This window comes from Pleurodeles waltl, chromosome 7, assembly GCF_031143425.1.
Source record: "Pleurodeles waltl isolate 20211129_DDA chromosome 7, aPleWal1.hap1.20221129, whole genome shotgun sequence".
In the NCBI taxonomy this organism is placed as follows: domain Eukaryota; kingdom Metazoa; phylum Chordata; class Amphibia; order Caudata; family Salamandridae; genus Pleurodeles; species Pleurodeles waltl.
In genome coordinates this window covers 903,409,459-903,427,985 of record NC_090446.1, presented here as the reverse complement: position 1 = coordinate 903,427,985, position 18,527 = coordinate 903,409,459, and the positions used below count along the sequence as shown (strand labels likewise).

At 42.8% G+C, this 18,527-nt stretch overlaps 1 protein-coding gene across 1 annotated transcript in view; it reads left to right on the top strand.

The window, feature by feature from the left end:
- Nucleotides 1–544: 544 nt before the first annotated feature.
- LOC138245696 (zinc-binding protein A33-like) overlaps nucleotides 545–18,527 on the top strand; it is a 51,539-nt gene continuing 33,556 nt past the window's right edge. Inside the window, exon 1 of the mRNA XM_069199520.1 lies at nucleotides 545–732. The gene's annotated coding sequence lies outside the window, so the exon portion shown is untranslated. The remainder of the gene's footprint in view (nucleotides 733–18,527) is intronic.

The window sequence follows — 18,527 nt, the reverse complement described above, 5'->3', positions numbered from 1 at the left end:
CACTTTTTGCTTCAAAATTGGAAGTCTCCCGTCTGAATCAGGTCGGTCGGTACATATGTATAAAGCACTTATGGCACTTCATTCCATGTGAAAAGAATGTCTCCTTATGGTTATTTTCATTGGTTTAGCATGCATATTATTCGTTTTTATTAACAGTTAAAGTAAATGATCCCCAGAGGCTATGATATAAAAATCCACTGATGTCAAGTGATGCTGCAAATAAAGGGAATCCGGTGGGCCACATGTTTAGCCCCCAGCGTACCCAGCTCGGCCTTTGTCCTCAGATATCGATTAAATTAGAAACAGTTAGTTGGACAGTTCAGTTTCTGCAGTGCAAATGATTAATATTATCATGCTCCTAGTTTCGTTTTTTAGCTGGTAACCAGCTTCCAAATACAAACGCAGCACTTCTTATGTTCTGTTTTCAGTGCAAGTTATTTTGAGGTCAGTTAGCCTTCCATGTGACTGCGGAAGGTGGGCCTGTGTGCTCGGCAGCAAGTGGGCCAGAACTGCAGGACTCGCAGCCTGATTGGATAACGCAGGTGCCACTCACTAGTCTCTCTGAGCCTGAGCTGGTTGCAAACCGCAAGTTGTTATTTTCTGTAAAACGAAAGGAAAGGATCAGAAAGAAAGACAACGGAGGAGGAAATTAGCTTTCCACCAAGTGCGAGGTGGATCGGGACCCGGGAGGAGTGAGATCCACCCAGGGAGGCGTCGTCTAGATCTAAACAGGTAAAATGCCAGCCTGCCTCCTCCCTTACACCCCCAGTTCTCTGGTCTTGCCGCCTGTTTCACCGGGGTGGGTGTTGAGCTGGCGTCCCGTGCCGAGGGCACGGGGTCATAGTTCATGCCCGTACGTAAGTGTAGCTCCCTCCTCCCCCTTCCAACGGGTGCGTGGGACAGCGGGGCAAGAAACGGAGGTGGAATGACGACGGTTCCTTTTGCTCGGGGTGTGGAGGAGCCTGAACGGGCACGGGGGCTCCCCTGCACCCCACGCTTGGACCTGGGTTAGGGGTGCACAGTGGCAAACTGGCTTAGTGAGGGTGGCTGTCATCTGGTCCTACCTGGTTATTGACAGCGCCGTGCATGCTGGGACTTTCACTTTTCCTGTTAGAGATACGTGCCTGCGAAACCTAGCACGTCAGTGTTGGTCTGAAATATCAGGTTGCCGACTCGAACGCTCGTGGCAGGGGTGTGTGGGGGCTGTTGCTTTGCTTTCAGGCCCATGAGAGAGTAGTTATTCCTGCCCATGGTTGATCCATGCTAGAATGTAACGGTACTAAAGTGAGTTGATGTTATTTTAAGAGTTTGTCGGATAGGTTACTTCATCAATATGTCCTGCTTTTCACAACTGGCATAGCCTATAATGTATTTGAAATAAGACGGACTGAATATCCGTCTCGTTTGAGCTTGAATCCAGCCTTTCTAGACCTACATTGCACACCACTGTATATGAGCTTTTTGTAATGACAGCTCTCTCTTATTCCAGTTCTAACTGTATGCTTTGTAACCTAGCCAAATGTAAGCACATGTTGCTCGTACCCAAAGCAGGCCCTGGAGGTTTTGCGACCAGAAGTGAAAATGCTCAAGTATTTTTGTCACACTACCCCTTTCCACACCAATCCACATAACAAAGGCTTAACTGTGCTAGGGCGCCTGGTCCTTTGTAAGTAAACTTACAAGGGGACGCGTGTAGGCCGATTAACCTTTTGGATCGCATGGAGTATCCTAGCTATGTAGTAATGGGTGAACATGAATTATCTATGTAATCAATCAATAACCACTAAAAGAATCATTAAGCATGAGACAATATATCACCATTTCATGAATAACCACAACTCAGTTATACGTTTTACCAGTTTTATTTCGCTATTAGTTAAAACACTAAATCATAAGCTTAATTCAAACTTTATTCAATCAGCTCAGAATTAGTTCATTAATAACCAATAATAACAGAATCTAATCAGAACTTGAGAAAACATATGCTCAAATGCTTCAGCATAAGCCCATAAAGATGAACATAACAGCATTAATAGCAGAATTCAGCAATCAGTATGTCAATCATTGGTCACTGTCCGATTCACCCAAAGAAACCGTTACCTAACCCAGATTAGCATTTAGCATGTGAGAATTCATGTGAAAACAATTTAGAAACATGAATTTGGAAAACATCTAGCTAAGAGGAAAACTATTAAACAGTGCAGTTGGTACCTAGAAGAAAAGGCAAAAAAGTTATTCAGTCACATTGTCATAGCTACCTATCCACAAAGTGGATCAGCAACAAAGTCTGTCTTTGTCTTCAGGTCATCAATCGATCAGCAACTCATCTGGCTCTCAAGAGCATGAGCCCAATGACATAATCTCAACTGGCGTCTTCTGGCATCATCAATTCTCCCCTTGCATCTGAAGTTTTAGCCTCTTGTCATGACTTTTTATTAGAGTTTTTCAGTCCATCCCCCTAGTTTCTAATTGATCAGTCAATCGGAAGTTATGACTCTAACCTATAATATTAATTTTACAAATCTATGAATTCTAATATTTCCCCATCCCCAATTTGTTAATTGGTTCATTGTACGATGTCCTCACCATCCGGCTCATCAGGTATCGAAAATGTTGCATCTTCTCCAGTCAGTGCTTCTAGCATTCGAGTCCTGGGAAAGTACATTGAGTCTGTCTTACAGCAAACTTGTTACATATCTTAGTCCCTCATCTCCTGTTCGTCGGTACATTGAAAAGTCTAGCTAAGCAGATTTTATGAACGGATGCAGTTCAGGGACAGTTCAACGCACCAGCTTCTCTGCAGTGCGCTAGAAATTCATCTTCTGTATGAGGCCTGGAAAACTAGGCCACAACTTCGCCTAAGTTAACTCTACAATATAATGCAAAACATAGGTTATACAGCCTAATATGACATATTACTACATTATTATTATACGGTTTCAATATTTCACACATTTTTAGTCCTTTTAGTACAAGTTCATATAAGTGGCTGCCATTTCCCGTGGGCACATTTTCAAACATACACATTAATTTTCTCTACAATTAATTTCTCTATGAACTTTTATAAACCATAACATATAAGCATTTATTAATGATTTCTAATTAGCATATCTGCGTCAACAACTGCCTGCCCAACCTCCTTCCGGCAAGAGTTCTCTTTTCCAGACTCCCGCCCGGTTGAGACATGGCCCGACCAGCTCTGCTGCGAGCATTGAAATATGCGGCTGATAGGAGAGCTGGTCGCCACCTGATCTGAGACTGTCCCGCTGTAGGCTGTGTTCTATGTGCTTTGCTGCTTGCCCCAAAACTACCATAGTGTTTACATCTTCCTTCCAGTTCACCTCAAGGCTACCCTTTACATGTGCATCCTCCTCCTCAGTATATTCCGCTGTTGCCTGTTTCCAGTGGAAGCCGTCTTCTACGCTGACTAATACTCAGAAGTTGAGGTTTTATGGTCAATGGGGATCTCCCTATGATTGTGGATCTCGAATGGCTCGGGCCTGCCAGCCATTTTAGGGATAGTAAATACCCCTGTCCTTCAATGCACTATTGCAGATTGCCTAAAGTCTGGGTAGGTTACCTCTATTGTGAAAAAGCCCACGCAGATCACACAGACCTAAACAACTTCTGCCCAGTCTCCAACTTTCCAACACTAGCAAAGCTCCTGGAGAAATCTATCCATGTTTAATTATGCAACCACATAGAACAATTCCATCTTTTAGACCAATTCCGATCTGGCTTCTGCCAGAGCCACAACACTCAACCTGTTCTAACGCACATAGTAGATGCACTAATATTGCTAGATCAAAACAAGTGATGCCTTTGAATCCTCTTCAACCTCTCATTGGCTTTCAACACAGTTAAACATGACAGCCTCCTAGACTTACTGGAACGTAGGATGGGACTATCTGAGCCGTACTAAATTAGTTCACCTCATTTCTCACCAGCAGGACCCAAAGAATCAAGGTTAATCAGTCCCTGTCCACTGACGCACTGGTCACACTACGAGTCCCACAGGGATCGAAGCTCTCTCCCACTCTCTTCAATCTGCTCCTGGAGCCTTTAATTGAAATGATCCAACATCCACTATCATATGTACATTGATGACAGTCAACTGTACCTGAAAATCTCATTGCCCAAAGATATCCAGTTTCTCAGCAGAACTCTACTAAAAGCCTGACCCTGGCTGACATATAACCACCTCAAAATAAATGCTCTCAAAATGGAATTCCTCTTAAATGCCCCACCAATCAGTCACCCGATATTTGAGAATGGATGAAGCAACTAACAGCCTTTAACCTCTTACCACACATTATAAATTTAATGCGATCACTAGGAATAATGCTAGGCAAGAACTTTAACATGAAGGAGCACATCAGTACTGCCTCTAAAGAAATGAACTTCCAAATCAGTGTCATAAGAAAAATAAAACCCTTCCTCCCCTCGATTAATTGAAATCAGTGGTTCAAGCCCTAGTGATTTTTAGATTGGACTATGGAAGTGCAACCCTCTGCGGCCTACCTAGATCTAAGTTGGCTCCACTAAGGGCATCTCTTAACTCTGCTGCAAGGCTCTTCACCGGATCTAAAAGATACAACCACATTACTTCTGACCTGAAATCCCTAAACTGGCTATCATATAAAGCAAGAATTCAATAAGAACTTGCCTGCATGACCCATAAAGCCCTACACTTCAATACCCCGAGGCACAAAAACTGGAGCTATCAGGTGGCTTCAGATCCTCTAGAAGAACAAGCACCTTATTGCTGAGATCACAGAATTTTATAAAAAGAACATTTATGACAGAGCCTTCTCTGGCATTGCCCCAAGAATATGGAACTCCTTGCCCTCTGAAATCAGACTGATTCTCTCAAAGGCATCATTTAAAAAGGAAGCTAAACTCCCACTGCCAAACAAATTCCTGTTCTAGAGTTCACAAACTCCACTCACTGGATCCCAATTGGGCTCAGTGTTTACACCCATAGAAATTACTTGCATATTATGTGCTTTTTATTTATTTGGCTGCCTGGTTCTTGTGGTGGTCTCTTCCCGGGAGATACTACATCCTCTACTGTTTTAAAATATGTTGTTGTTTGTTTTTACCTGTAAAGTGCTCTGATACCCTCATGCATCTTGTTTGCACTATATAAAACATTTATCAATTAATAAAGAGCATCAGCAATTTATTGAAATACCATATATCATGTGTGGCATGGAATCTCAGATATGCGATCAAGTAATGTTTTTGTTAGTGCTCTGTAGCAGCCGCCTCACTATTTGAGCGACATATGAGAACATTAGTTATAATAAATAGTATCATGCACAAAGTGCAAAAGTATTTAGGCCCTCATTCCAAACTATTTGCATATCCTGATTTAGTCACAAACTCGTCTGTTCCTGAATCTGGATTATAATTCTGTTTTAAATAGTTCCCCAGAAGTTTTTAGCCCACTCGATTTGTGCCAAGTGAAACCTAGCGAAAAGCAGGTGTGCAGATTTCGGCTTTGGCACTTCAGAGCTGGGAAACGCGTGTACATTTAGCACATTATCTCCTATTCTGAGATTAAAAAGCATGAAATTATGTCGTAATTGAACATCCAAATAATTATGGCACCACAATTTGAGGACATAATGACCAGTCTAGGTGTCCTTTTCACATGTTAGTCAATTTAGGTCAGAAAGCACTGACAGGTAAAATATTCTGAAACCCAATGTTGCCCTGGTTAGCAGATTTAAAATGTTTGCCTTTCATTATCACTGAGTTAATGGTTGGTGCTGCTTGTATATTTGATAATGCTAGTAGTTGTGATTTTTAAAAGTGAGGGATTTCTATGAATTACACGTTGTTTTAGAAACAGATGAGAAATATAGTAAGCAAGCTATTTTGTAATAGTTCTCTTGGTCGTCACAGATGCAAGGATTTAAAAATGTTTTATTGATGGTCCAAAGTTGATTTAGAAATTGAGAGATTTGTGAGAGCATGTTTGGATTGTGAGACCTCAGACAAATCCCAGAAGATTTTGAAGCCTCCCATGTCCTCTTTGAAGTGTCCTAAGATGCCTTGGGATGAAATATGACATGGATATTAATGGACCAATTAGATGGAATAATGGTTCATGCAAGTACATTATGCCTCTAGTGGATATGTTCTCCAGATGGATTTAAGTGGAAGTGGTGAGTAAGGTGGACACTATAGTGATCAAATTTCTTGAGGAAGTGTTTTTAAGAGAAGGTATTCCTGCATCTGTTTTGAATGAAAACTTTTATTAGGTTAGCTTAGCTGTTGTAGAACAGAAATTTACGGCTTTACATCATCCCAAGGAAACGCTGTGGTGGAATAGGTGAATAGAGTTGTGAAAGGTATAATACAGTTGGCCAGCAAAGGAATGAAAAATTGGGAGTACGAATTAAAGAGAATGGTATGGACCTATAGAATGATGCGGCATGGAACAGTAGTTGAAAGTCCATTTGAAATCATGAGAAGCTGTGTCCCTCACTTCAGAGTGAATCTGGGGTGGATGAAAAGAAGTAAGAAAGTGAAATGGGATGTTGAGAAAGTGAGAAGGTGTACATTATCTTCGCAAGAAAAGAACAAACATTACAACTAAACAACTACAGTGGTTGGAAGGAGTGAAATGGGTCAAATGGTAATGGGTGAAGAGAAGCAGAATGGTGGTAGTTAAGACCAGTATCTTTGGAAGAGTTACTAGGAAGCAAAATATTGCGGAATTTTGTATGTAAATAAATGTGTTTCTCAGTCTTTCTTAATTATTTAAGGGGAATAGAGAATAATAGCTTCACTACGACATTGGCGGACTCACTATGGGACCGCCAATCCCACACGAGGAAGCCACTGCCATGCTGGCAGTGTCCCTCCCAGTCATATTACAATGTTCCTGTCGGGCTGACTGGCGGGAAAATTGTATTACGATGTTCCCGCCGGGCTGATCGGATGGAACAGTGCTATGGTATTGGCCTGGCATGGGTAGTGCAGAGGCCCCCCTGGTGGTCACTTTGCCATGGAAAGGCTGGTAGAAAGCTGAGTTGGAATCAACACAGCGGCACTGAGTTCAGCACTGCCGTGGCTGACCACAATTCAGACCGCTTGTGAAGACGGAGACCGGCAGTAGTGGGTAAATTACTTTTATTGCACTTCATGCGGGAACATTACAGGAGCAATGTCGGGACCGCTCTGTTCTCCAACCGCCACCTCCCGAACCCCCCGATTAAATAGAGATCTGCCTATTATAGTGTACCACGCACACAAGTCCACCATAGCTTCTACTCGTGCACCATCAATATTTACATAACACTTAGGAAATTGAAGCTCTCTCCCCTTAATATTACATCCTTGACTGCTTTATACCAAATTCTGCATTCCTTCCTCAACCTCATCATCATCCACATTCTCCACAACACAACTCACTTTTTTTTCGAAACTTCTGCACACACGTGCAAAATGTCCCTTTTTTTTTACATGCATTGCAATTTTTCCCAAACGCCGGACAACCATTAAAATTTGCAAAATGCAAACTGGCGCTGCATCTAAAGCACACTCTAGTATTGTTGTTCATGCCAGACTTGTTATCCCCAGATTTGTTATCCCCACTACCAGACCGGGAAACTATTTTCTTCTTTTTGTCCTTGCATTCCCTGTCTTTGCTTATGGTACACACGGTGTCATAATCTTTGACTTCCCTCCTAATAGTTTGTATGCAATCTTCAGTAATCTCAATGCTCCTCGCTACCTCAACAGCCGTTTTTAAAGATATTTCCCCAGAAGACCAAAGTTTCTCCTGTATTTTTTTAGATTTAGTCTTCATTAATAATTGGTCCCTTAAAACTTGGTCATATGTCATATTGTCAAAAGCACACGTAACCGCTAAGCCTCCTAACACTGCCATATACTGGTCAATGGATTCATCAGCCTTCTGTTCCCTGGAATAAAATGTATACCTTTCCATGACTACATTTATTTTCCGGCCATACCTATCCTGTAACTGGTGTAAAGCATATTTATCCACATCTACCCCATGCACATTATCTACAGATGGTAATTTTTTTTATTCCCTTAACCCTACAGCCCCCAAACGATGTTTAAGCAATGACAGGTACCTATCAGGTGAACATTCGCCATCTTCCAACACATCTACATATGCCTCAAATAAATCCAACCACAATTCCCACTGAATGGGCGGATCTCCTGGTTCATTAAAAAAAAATGGTAGAGGCTGAATACTAGACATTCTGTAATTAACAATGTCCTATATCAATAAATACTGAATTCAGGTGAACAATATTGGCGTAAAATGCATTAAAACATTTTTTTGAGAACGGAGTCCAGTCACAATAAATTCCGGCACTTCCAACAAGTCAAATGTGTAGATAAATGGTTCTTTTGTAATTGTAAGCACAAGGTGTGCCTATCACCGTATTCCACATTAAACATGCCTAGTTCCTTTGTAATTGTATTTGTTGCGCACTAACGTGCCTAGTTCCTTGTAATTGAGGCAATATTTGTAGGCACAAGGTGTGCCTATCACTGTGTTTCACAATAAGGATTAAAAGGTCTTCAAACCTCCTTCAAGATGGCTGCTATTTTGCTATTTGTAGGCACAAGGCGTGCCTATCACCGTGTTCCACAATAAGGATTAACAAGCATTTGCAATGCAACAGGTCTCGCGTTTGCTCATGTTAGAGCTGATTGCGTTGTAAACTCCTAACCCGACTTTTCATCTATCAGCAAAAGTGCTTTTATGTACGTAACCTGAAAAAGTGAAATTAACTGTGTAAAGCACTCGACTTCTGCCAAGCGAAATCGCGCTAGGAAAATAGAGAAAAAGTAGTCCACGATCTGACAGAAAACAGCGAGCCTCGCATGTTTTCTGTACCTGGTCGCTGCGCTCGAGGAGGGCTACCCACCGGAAAAGGCATGATGTGTGCATGCCTTCCACTAATGAAAGCAAGCAGATTTTACTAGGCAAGCCCACGAACCAATGAAACACACTGACGTGACGTCGACAGGGCTCCAAGCCCTTTTCTAGTAACTAAAGCGTCTCGCTGCGATACGCATGCACGAGCGCATGCAACGCAGGCTCGACGCTAAAAAGGTCTTCAAACCACTTCAAAATGGCTGCCACAAACTACGTTGTTAGCTCTCTAGAGGAATTTGGGCACACTCCAACCCATAATTCCTGGTGTAGTTGCATTTTTTTTTTTTCAATAATAACGAAGCAGGAACCTTGCCAATTTTACTCCCTCAGGACCAGCGAAAGCGTACTTCATGCGCCGCAAGTACCGCCCCTCAAGTTATGGAGGAATCGGCATTTCATGGTCACAGCCACACGATCGCCGAAAGTTAAAGCGCAATCAATTCCTCACCTCCGACATAGTTCCTGCCCGCCTCGTCGCCACTGTGAAGATGGAGACCGTCAGTAGTGGGTAAATTACTTTTATTTCACTTCATGCGGGAACATTACAGGAGCAATTCGGGACCGCTCCGTTCGCCAAACGCCACCTCCCGAACCCCCCATCTCGTGTCGTAGATCGAATGTCGATCACACTCCACATTCGATCTACGCACCACATCGCTGTCTAACCATCAGGAACCATATTTCTGGCGGAGACGCCGGTGCTTGGGTGGTCCCACCTGCCATGGGCGTAATGTGGTGTTGACTGCCAGGAGTGCGGCTGTCCCACAGCGATTGTGGCGGTCTCAGGACCGCCACATTTGTAATGAGGCCCTACGTTTCTTTTTGTTTTAAGGGCAGGGGATGTGTAGTAACAGTTTAGTATTCTTGTTTACAGTATTTTATTATTGTTGCTTTAGATAGAATTATTAGGATGTGTAGAATGTATCAGTATTCTATACATATATGAGGTCATGGAATGTGGGAGGTCAGTTGATGTGGAACTGCATAGGTGTGTACATCCTTTTGTGCCAATATCTACATTAAACATTGTTGCATATACAAATTGTGTGATCCACATTACTTCACAGACCTGATAACAGTGTTTTGTAACAGCAAGGTCCAGGCCTGGAAACCTGATGCTCTAGTGCCAAGTGTTACATCTGTAAACAAAATTCATACAAAAGTGTTCTTGGTTCTGTGGCGGAAAGGTTGGACACAGTCTTCTCCATCACTAGGACACTGCTCACTGAGTAACAAGCAGTGTAATCTTTCACTAGTTTCACACTTGCACTTTAGATCTAGTATGGGCAGCCAGATGCATTTACGTACATTTTCTCGATCCAGTGGTTTATGAACTGAAGCAGAATTGCCCAGGAAGGAATTTGTATGTCTCTCTTTTTTTTTATTCTGCTTTGTTTACTTTAGATTGTTGTCTTATACTTATGTAATGATTGTAAGTAATCATACAATAAAGTGTTACTGTGGCAGCATGGTCTTGTAGATCTGCCACCACCAGATAATTAGACATCGCCTATTGTGAAGGAAGGATTCCCTATCTGCTTCCTCCAGGAAGGGTGTTGGTAGTGGGATGCATGTGGCAGCAGTAGCCAGGAAGCTGGTGGTTCTGCTGCGGGTGGATTTCTCCACGAAAGGTAGAGCATGTTTGGGATGGCAGTTTGGAGAAAGGATTACAGTAGTACAGAGGATCAGAGACACCAAATAGTTCAAAGATAGAGTGTGAAGCCATCCTTTTCTTTTCATGCAGCTGTCATACAAGAGCAACAACATTTTCCAGTGGTGGTGGTTAGAGTTATATGCATTCTTAACCTCTATGGCAATCTTCCAAGTTTGTGTTGCCAGAGCTTTCCTCTTCAAATGGTTTTCAAACATTTCCTATGATGTAATTTCCTTTTCCACTCACAAATAAGGGTGCTTCGATCTAAAAACAGATGCCACAAAGTGTTAATCTTATTAAAATCTGTGTTTCAATCACACTTCAGAATTACAAAAAAGTGCTTTCCTAACTGCTAGTATATTTTAAAGTATTTGTGCAGTACATTTACAAGCTATTTAAGTGTCATTTGTTATAAAAAAAAATGTAAATCCTATATCCTTTCATTTCACACTCTGTACTACAGCACAATCGTAAGACAGTTCAGATTACAAAATCCTCTAACTTTGCAGTCCGATTAGAAAAAAGTAAACCCCAGTCTCCAGGATAAAATTACAGTGATTTGTAAAATGAGATTAACTGACATTTGACCTCTGTCCTTAAACACACAGCAAATGTGACAAAACTTAATGATATCTTTAATACCCATTCACATTCTGAATGAACAGGACACCTGTTCCTTGCCATTTCCAGCTTTGTCACCAGAACCAGTGAGCAGGCCCTAAACCAAGCTTGCCCTGATAATATCTGACTTGCCATAGTACTTTATTATCTTATTGGGCCTGCTTTGTCATGGATGACACTTTCTGATCAACGTCTGGAGAATTATACTACCTTTCTACTTGCCTTTAAGAAGATTTTTGAATGTCCGAATACTGAGCATTCACCTGAGGAGTCTTTTTGTGATAATCGACAAGCAAGTAGGTTTGTACTTACGTGACTCGCTTTCACCACATGGCACCATAGACTACTTGGGTTCGAAGGACCCAAATGACATTATTCAACATGAATTAAAAGATGAGATCCCAGATGAGTTAGTCCATATTCATCATTCTACTTTATTTTCAGAAGTTATTGACATAGTTTTGTTTAGTGAATATAGTCATTGGGTGAGTCCTGATAAAAGGAAAAAACCTTGTGGTGGGTTTTCAAACTTTCTAATACTCTATCCTTCTAAATAAAGTAGACAATGGTGTCTCAGGTGAACCGTATGCACTTAGGGGCCAACAACCTTTTGACAGAGAATGAAAAAGAACAAAAAACAGCTTTTTTGCTAATTTCTGGTAATCTAATCCATGTTTCCCTATACTTCCTCAGCAGGCGTTAGACAAGACATCCAACCTCCATGAAGAAGAGACATGGACAGAAGTCTGTAGGTTGCTTCTATTGGTTATTCTATAGATAACTCGCATAGTCATTTGTTTCTTTTGCAAAATGTGTTGAGAACTGAAGATGGACTGTTGATGCTCTGTTGAAGAGCATAGCATGTGGTATGTTTATTGATCATATTTGGGCACATTTATTTGTTGCCTGAAAATTAGAAGGGGGCCCACTTAAAAGAGGATTTACAGAAAGGGATAGCAGAACATTTTTAATCACCAGCTGGAGCACACTTATTCTTTGTTCCGAAGAAATATTGACATCTCAGATTCTTCACTGACTGTAGAGGTCTAAATCAAATTACTACCAAATATCAGAATCTATCATCTTTAGTTAAAAACATTCAAGGTCTATGCAAGGGAAACTAATATTCATCCAAATTTGATTTGTGGACGCTGACTGTCTCGTGTGAATAAAAGAAAGCACAGTATGGAAAACACATTTTCACACCCACTTGGGTTGTATAATCTTTATATACATATTTTAGCACTTTATGGACTTACTTTTTATCTGATGTTTTGAATCATTTTGTGTTGAAATACTTGGACAGCATTTTGCTTCTTCTAAAACCATTACTGAACATCACAAGTTTATGGGAACAGTTTTATGCAGGCTTCAACAACAGCAATTGACTATACCTGAATAATCTGAGTTAAAGAGTGAAGGATTTAAATATATTGGGTTTAGACTGAATGCCTCTGGTTTATCTGTGGGTGCAAAGAATGTGTTGGCCATCCTTGAATGACTCTCCCCTAACAATGTGAAACAAACCCAGTACTTTCTTCAATTTATTAATTTTTATTGCCTATCTATGACAAGTTTCAGTACCTCTCACTGGTGATATTGCTTGTGGTTTAAAGAAGGAAAATAAGAAAGAATGTTTTTATCGGGACTCGTGCTAAACACATATTTTATACATTTAGGAGAATGATCACTCAGGCTCCTGTTCTGTGCTGTTGAGGCACCACATAGTGACGATACAGTGAAAAGGTATGTTTCTGAGAGACCACAGGGAGCTGTTCTGTTGCAGTTGCAAGATGATGATGGACAAAAGCATCCAGGTTTCTGTCTCGTGTCTTGTCAGAAGGTGAACAGAACTATTCAGGTTAGAGTTTCCAGCTATGAAAAAGGTTTGTGGTGATTGGAGATGTTTATTGATGGGTACCAAGGAAACTTTTCAAAGTCTGGACTGACTGTAGGAATTTGCATTGTCTACGAAACCTGCAAAAGAACAGTCACCAAGCTAGATAGGTATTTTTAATTTTACATCATGACATTTATTGTAATTTATATTCCTAGCTCAAAGAATCTGTTGGCATATGCTAGACTCATCATTAGCCTGAATCATTACTTACTTATGATAGCCATTTACACCTTTCTATTGTCATTGGTATTGTTCAGTCTTTCTTGGAAACATCTAAAGAGGCTCTACAGCAATATGACCCCAAGGAATTCAAAGATCTGCATCACAGGTCTTCCCTTACAAATAGTAACAGTCTATTTCAGCCAGCAAGCTATATTCATCCCTAGCAAGGAATTGTAACTTGATATGACACCTATGTTTTATGTCCCAGCTATTTCAGGCTCCAAAAACATTTTGGATCTAGTACTTTTTAGTTGCCTATAGTTAAGCTACTGGGAAACAAAGTCCAAATTAACATAAAAACGGCAAACAAATCATGTGAAAAATAAACACACAAACCCAATTGAAACACCAGTGGCGACTGACCTAAGATGGCCGCCAACCAGGACGGGAGCCAGGCATCTCCCACACCTAATGCTCTACAAGGAACAGAAAAGCTATATTTTGAATGTAGGTAACAAGGCGGCTGGTGAGCAGAAAAGATCCTGCTTCAGGTAAGTAGAGCCACAATCTTATGCAAGCTTAAGTTGTATGAGACAAAAGCGCATGGAGATAGCTAGCAGCCTAGGCGGCAATTTTGCTTTAATCCACTCATGGTCCAGGGCACCCTTGTCTGCCTCTAACCTCGCTCAGTGTCGTCAGCAGGTCTGGTGTGTTGGCGACTAGAGATTTATATCGGCGTAAGATGCTGCCCTTTCCCAATTCCTCAGTTACCCGTTCACATTTCAAGGGGTTGAATTTAGGGAGCATGCTTAGTTTCTCCTTATAGCCTTCCAGAGCGTGTTGTAATTAGAGATACCTTTTGAACTGAGAGAAGTGGAGATGAAAGTCAGTTGCTAACTCGTGAAATTATCTCAGGTGTCTCTCCACCTGGCATCTCCCAATGTGGAAATACCTATGAGGTCCCAGGTATAAAACCCTGTTAGGCCTGCTGTTTCTGACAGACATGCCCCTTGCCAGAGAGGTTTTGCCCTGTGAAGGTACCAAAACATTTAATGTGGCAGAGAGCCATATACCAGCAGCGTATGGGAACCTGGGTAACCAGGTTTAGTGAGTAGGGTGGCAGACCTACTGTACCTCTGTTTGAGTATGCCATGCAGATGCAGCAGCTCAGGTTCAGGTCTGTGAGCAGAGTTGTCTCTGTCCGCCCAGATCCAGTCACTCATATTGATCAGTTGTGAGGCCCTGTAATAAAGTTTAACAGCTGTCCAACCTAGCCTAGCCCAGCTTCAAAGGGGAAGAAGTAACATTTTTCTAAGGATACCCTTAGTATTTTCCCCACCCAGAGGAAACTGGTGGAGTGCGCCTGTAGGTTTGTATAGAAGGTGGGTGGTAGTGGGGAGGGGTAGTGCTGTAGGATGTATAAAACCAGGGAGGAAGTCTTTTGTTTGGCATGAAGCCATGTTTGTCAGTGTGGTCTACTGAGTATACCACCTTGCTGAGGCAGATACCCAGCACCTTAGTCAGGATTTTAACTTCAAGCTTGGTTAGGGAGGTAGGGCGGTTCCTACCACAGTTTGTCAGGGGTTTGTCAGTTTTAGGGATCCCTGTGATGGTTGCCCCCCAGTTCAGTCTCCTGTGGTCAAGGCGTCCTCATACACCGTCAATAGGTGTGAAATCAACTAGGAGGAGTATCTCTTGAAGAGCTCAAGAGGAAACCCATATGGGCCTAGAGTTCTCTCTGAGGGCATTAATGAGATCGCTTGCTGGATCTCATCAGCCGTGATCGTGAGGTCAAGGTCCCCGCTCTCCATGGCTGAGAGCGACCGCAGGGAAGGTCATGGATGAAGAGGTTATCCCGTTCCACAGGAGGAGGAGGTCCCCGATGGGCATATAAGGATTGAAACTGTGAGGCAAATTCCTGGTCCAAATGATCTTCTCCATTTATTGCCACTGGTCTGCATTCCTCAGCTTGGTCACCAGGCCGTGTAGGTGGGTGGCAGTTGCGAGCCAGTAAAGTAACTTAACTATGTTTGAGGGGTGAAATCTCGTCCTCAAGACGAGCAGCTTGGTCTCCCTATATTTGGTGTGCCTGCAGATATATGAAAAGGCCCTTCCTCGAAGACTTTTTGAGCACCTTCCAGAGGATGGTTGGTGAGGAGGATGCATCCTTATTTACATCAAAGTAGTCAGTGGCGTTAGTTTGTATCCTCTCCGTATATTTGCTGTCCAGAAACCACCAGCATTCAACCTCCCTGGTCTCTGTTATCCCAGCTGTCCGACCCTACTGTCAACAGTGCCAAGGAGAGTTTCTTTGGGATGATATGCGTTTGCGTGACAAGCCCTACGTCCGAGGAAGGGAGCTGGAAATAATGTGCCACTGTTTTCATGACCATTGTGACGATGAAGCCCAGCACATCAAACATAGCAAAAAGAAACAAGTGAACTAAACAAAAACCCTCAAACGACTGCAACTGGTGGCAGCCAAACACCCTTTCCACACCCCTCCCTACACTTCCTCCCTTGAAGAAACTGTCAACCAATTAAGTAACTTAACATTAGCACCCACAGCTGGCTTCTACAGCCCCTCGTCCTTGACATAAGTTCAAGGTGCTTTTCCCACACAAGCAGGGTTTACATATCTGCCCAAGGAGTCTTGGCCTCTCCCGTCTCTGCATGTCTTGGGGAGCCTTCCAGTGACGCTGGTCATGGCTGCTTTGAGCAATACAGCATCATCTTCTCCTATATGTGCTTTTGCCTGTTCCTCCTAGTGCACAATGACAACTTCTGCCACACAGGGAGTAGTCGTGCCTGGAATCTTCTAGGCTCAATGACTGGACGCTCCTCCACCCTGGACCAGGCACTCTCTGGCATGTCAGTAAACAGTATTTGGTCTTTATAAACAACTTTGAGCAACACCGGATATTCAAGCATACGTTTCACCTGCATAGCTTCTCCTTGACAGCCTGAAAGGTACAGGGCTGTTGCTGGGCCTTCAGAGTCATGTCTGGGAAATGCATGACCAGGGCTCCAACCCATTGCAGCTTGCCATGTATCTTGGGGTCTCTTGCGGATCGCGTCCCGATCGACAAAGTTCAACATCCATGCGATGATTGGTCACCAGGGGGACCCCTGGAGGTGACCTGGCCTCCAGGAACCTATATGCACACTGCACCACAAAGAATGTTGATCGCGCCTCTTGCCAGAGCCAGGAGTACAGCCAGTCTGTGATAAAGCTGGTGGATAAAGGCCCCGCAGCTCCCTCCAGCACTCACACTATTCGGATATTATTCCTCCCTGACCTGCCCTTCTCGTCCTCAGCCCTAGCCTTCAATTGTCCTACTCTGTGTTAGAGGGCCATCAGCAACCTGTGCAGGGCTTTGGTTGTATCCTGAACCTTGGAGAGCCTGCCCTCTTCCTCTGTGACCCTCTCAATAGCGTTGCAGTCGTCTTGTCAATTCCCTTATCTTGCCCTCCAGGGATTTTCTTGAATCATGCATTGCCTGGAGGATGGAGGCAGTAGAGTCCAGCTGAGCGCCAGTAGGCTAAAAGCCCCCTTCCAGCTCTCAAGATTGTCTGCCGCCGGCATGGTAAACCTGATTTCTCTCCCTTGGTTAGAGCCGCTGCCCTGCCCTTATTTGTGGTACTAGGCAGGTCTACCCTGTCCAACTAAGGGTGATTTGTCGGGCCCCAAGGGCTGCTATCCCACGCAGGATATGTTCACCTGATGTATGTTTTGGTGGGGCACTGCCTTCCAATGTGCCCTCTGCACCGCGTTGAGGCCCTCTAGCACCTCTGGCTCACAGATTCAAAGGTTAATCTCAGGATTAGGAAATGGCGACTCCTCTATCAAGCTCTGAAGCCGAGGCCCCCAGTACTACGTCTCACTCTTAGGGACAGAGGGACCCCTCACCTTCAGGCTCCAACACAGAGCAAAGTACTACCCGGAGATCCCGCCCACTGCTGTTGTTTATGTGCTCATTCCCCCTTCAGGCTTGTCAACCAGCCGAGCACTGTTGACAGGGGCACCGTCTTCACTGTACCCGCAAGGTGCTGCCGTTCCAGGCCCCCACATTTCCCCAGAAAGCACACGGGTCTCCTATCGGCTGCGTCCTTTGCCGTTCTGCTGCAGGCTGATGCCACAGAGTTCCACCAGACCGAGGTAACTCAGTGTTTTGTCCCAGGGGAAGATAACAAGCCACCTCACGTGACTCCTCTCCAGCTCACGGGCTCAGTGCACAGAATTATGTCAGATTAGACTGAGGCTGGTGACAGAGCTCAAAACTTTACTGCTGTCATCTTGGCTGCCAGCCTCAGAGTCACTTTTCCATAATATTTAGTAAAAATATGACTTCGTCACTGAATTAGATTTATAATAATTATTAAGAATAGTTGTTTAATTATTTTTCTACCTAGTCCATTCCGAAGATATGGTATTATGATTTTAATCTGTACTCTACATAGGACAGCATCACCCTTCAACTGCGAAAAATAGCTTTGCGTTCTAGTCACTGTAAGGATATGTTAACATTAGATTTCTGCATGTCTTGCTTTTAAATACCATGCACACTGCATTGTGAACTACAGGACTTACATATGGATGACGTATTAACATTTAAAAGGGTGGTTTTGACCTGTCTCACAGGTTTATTTTGACAGGTTGAATTGGCAAGTAAAGCTACAATGGTAGGCCTGAAGCCATATTTTACACTGTCACTACAGTGGATGGCAAAATATGTGATGTAGTCCGCAAGTGACCTATAACTTACAGATTCACACTTACACTTTGTAACATATACTTGGTACTCAAAACACAAGTTAACTATACCAATTAAGAGTATGCCAATTTGACCATCTTTAAAGACGGAGCCCTGCTGGTTAGCAGGGATAAAATGCACAGAGTTATAACATAAGCAAAAATATAGGGTCCAGCAAAAGAAAAAATAAGAGGTGGCCACACAGAACGGGTGAATTTCCCACACTTCTCAGAATGACTTGGTCTAGGCTATTATCTACCAGGATCTGAATTTACTTAGTTCAGTAAATCTTATATTTCTACTAAAGTTGAAACCTTTTTTGTTTACAAGTTTTGTTTTTCCCCAAGGACTTTAACTTTTTCACCTCATTTTGATCCTATTTTGATCCTATAATTTCAGCTGCAGAAGATCATGTGTATCACTTATAAAAACCAAAGACAACTAGTCTCTGACAGTCTATATCATTCAAATGCCAGTATGAAAGAATGTGCTGCTAAGACAAGA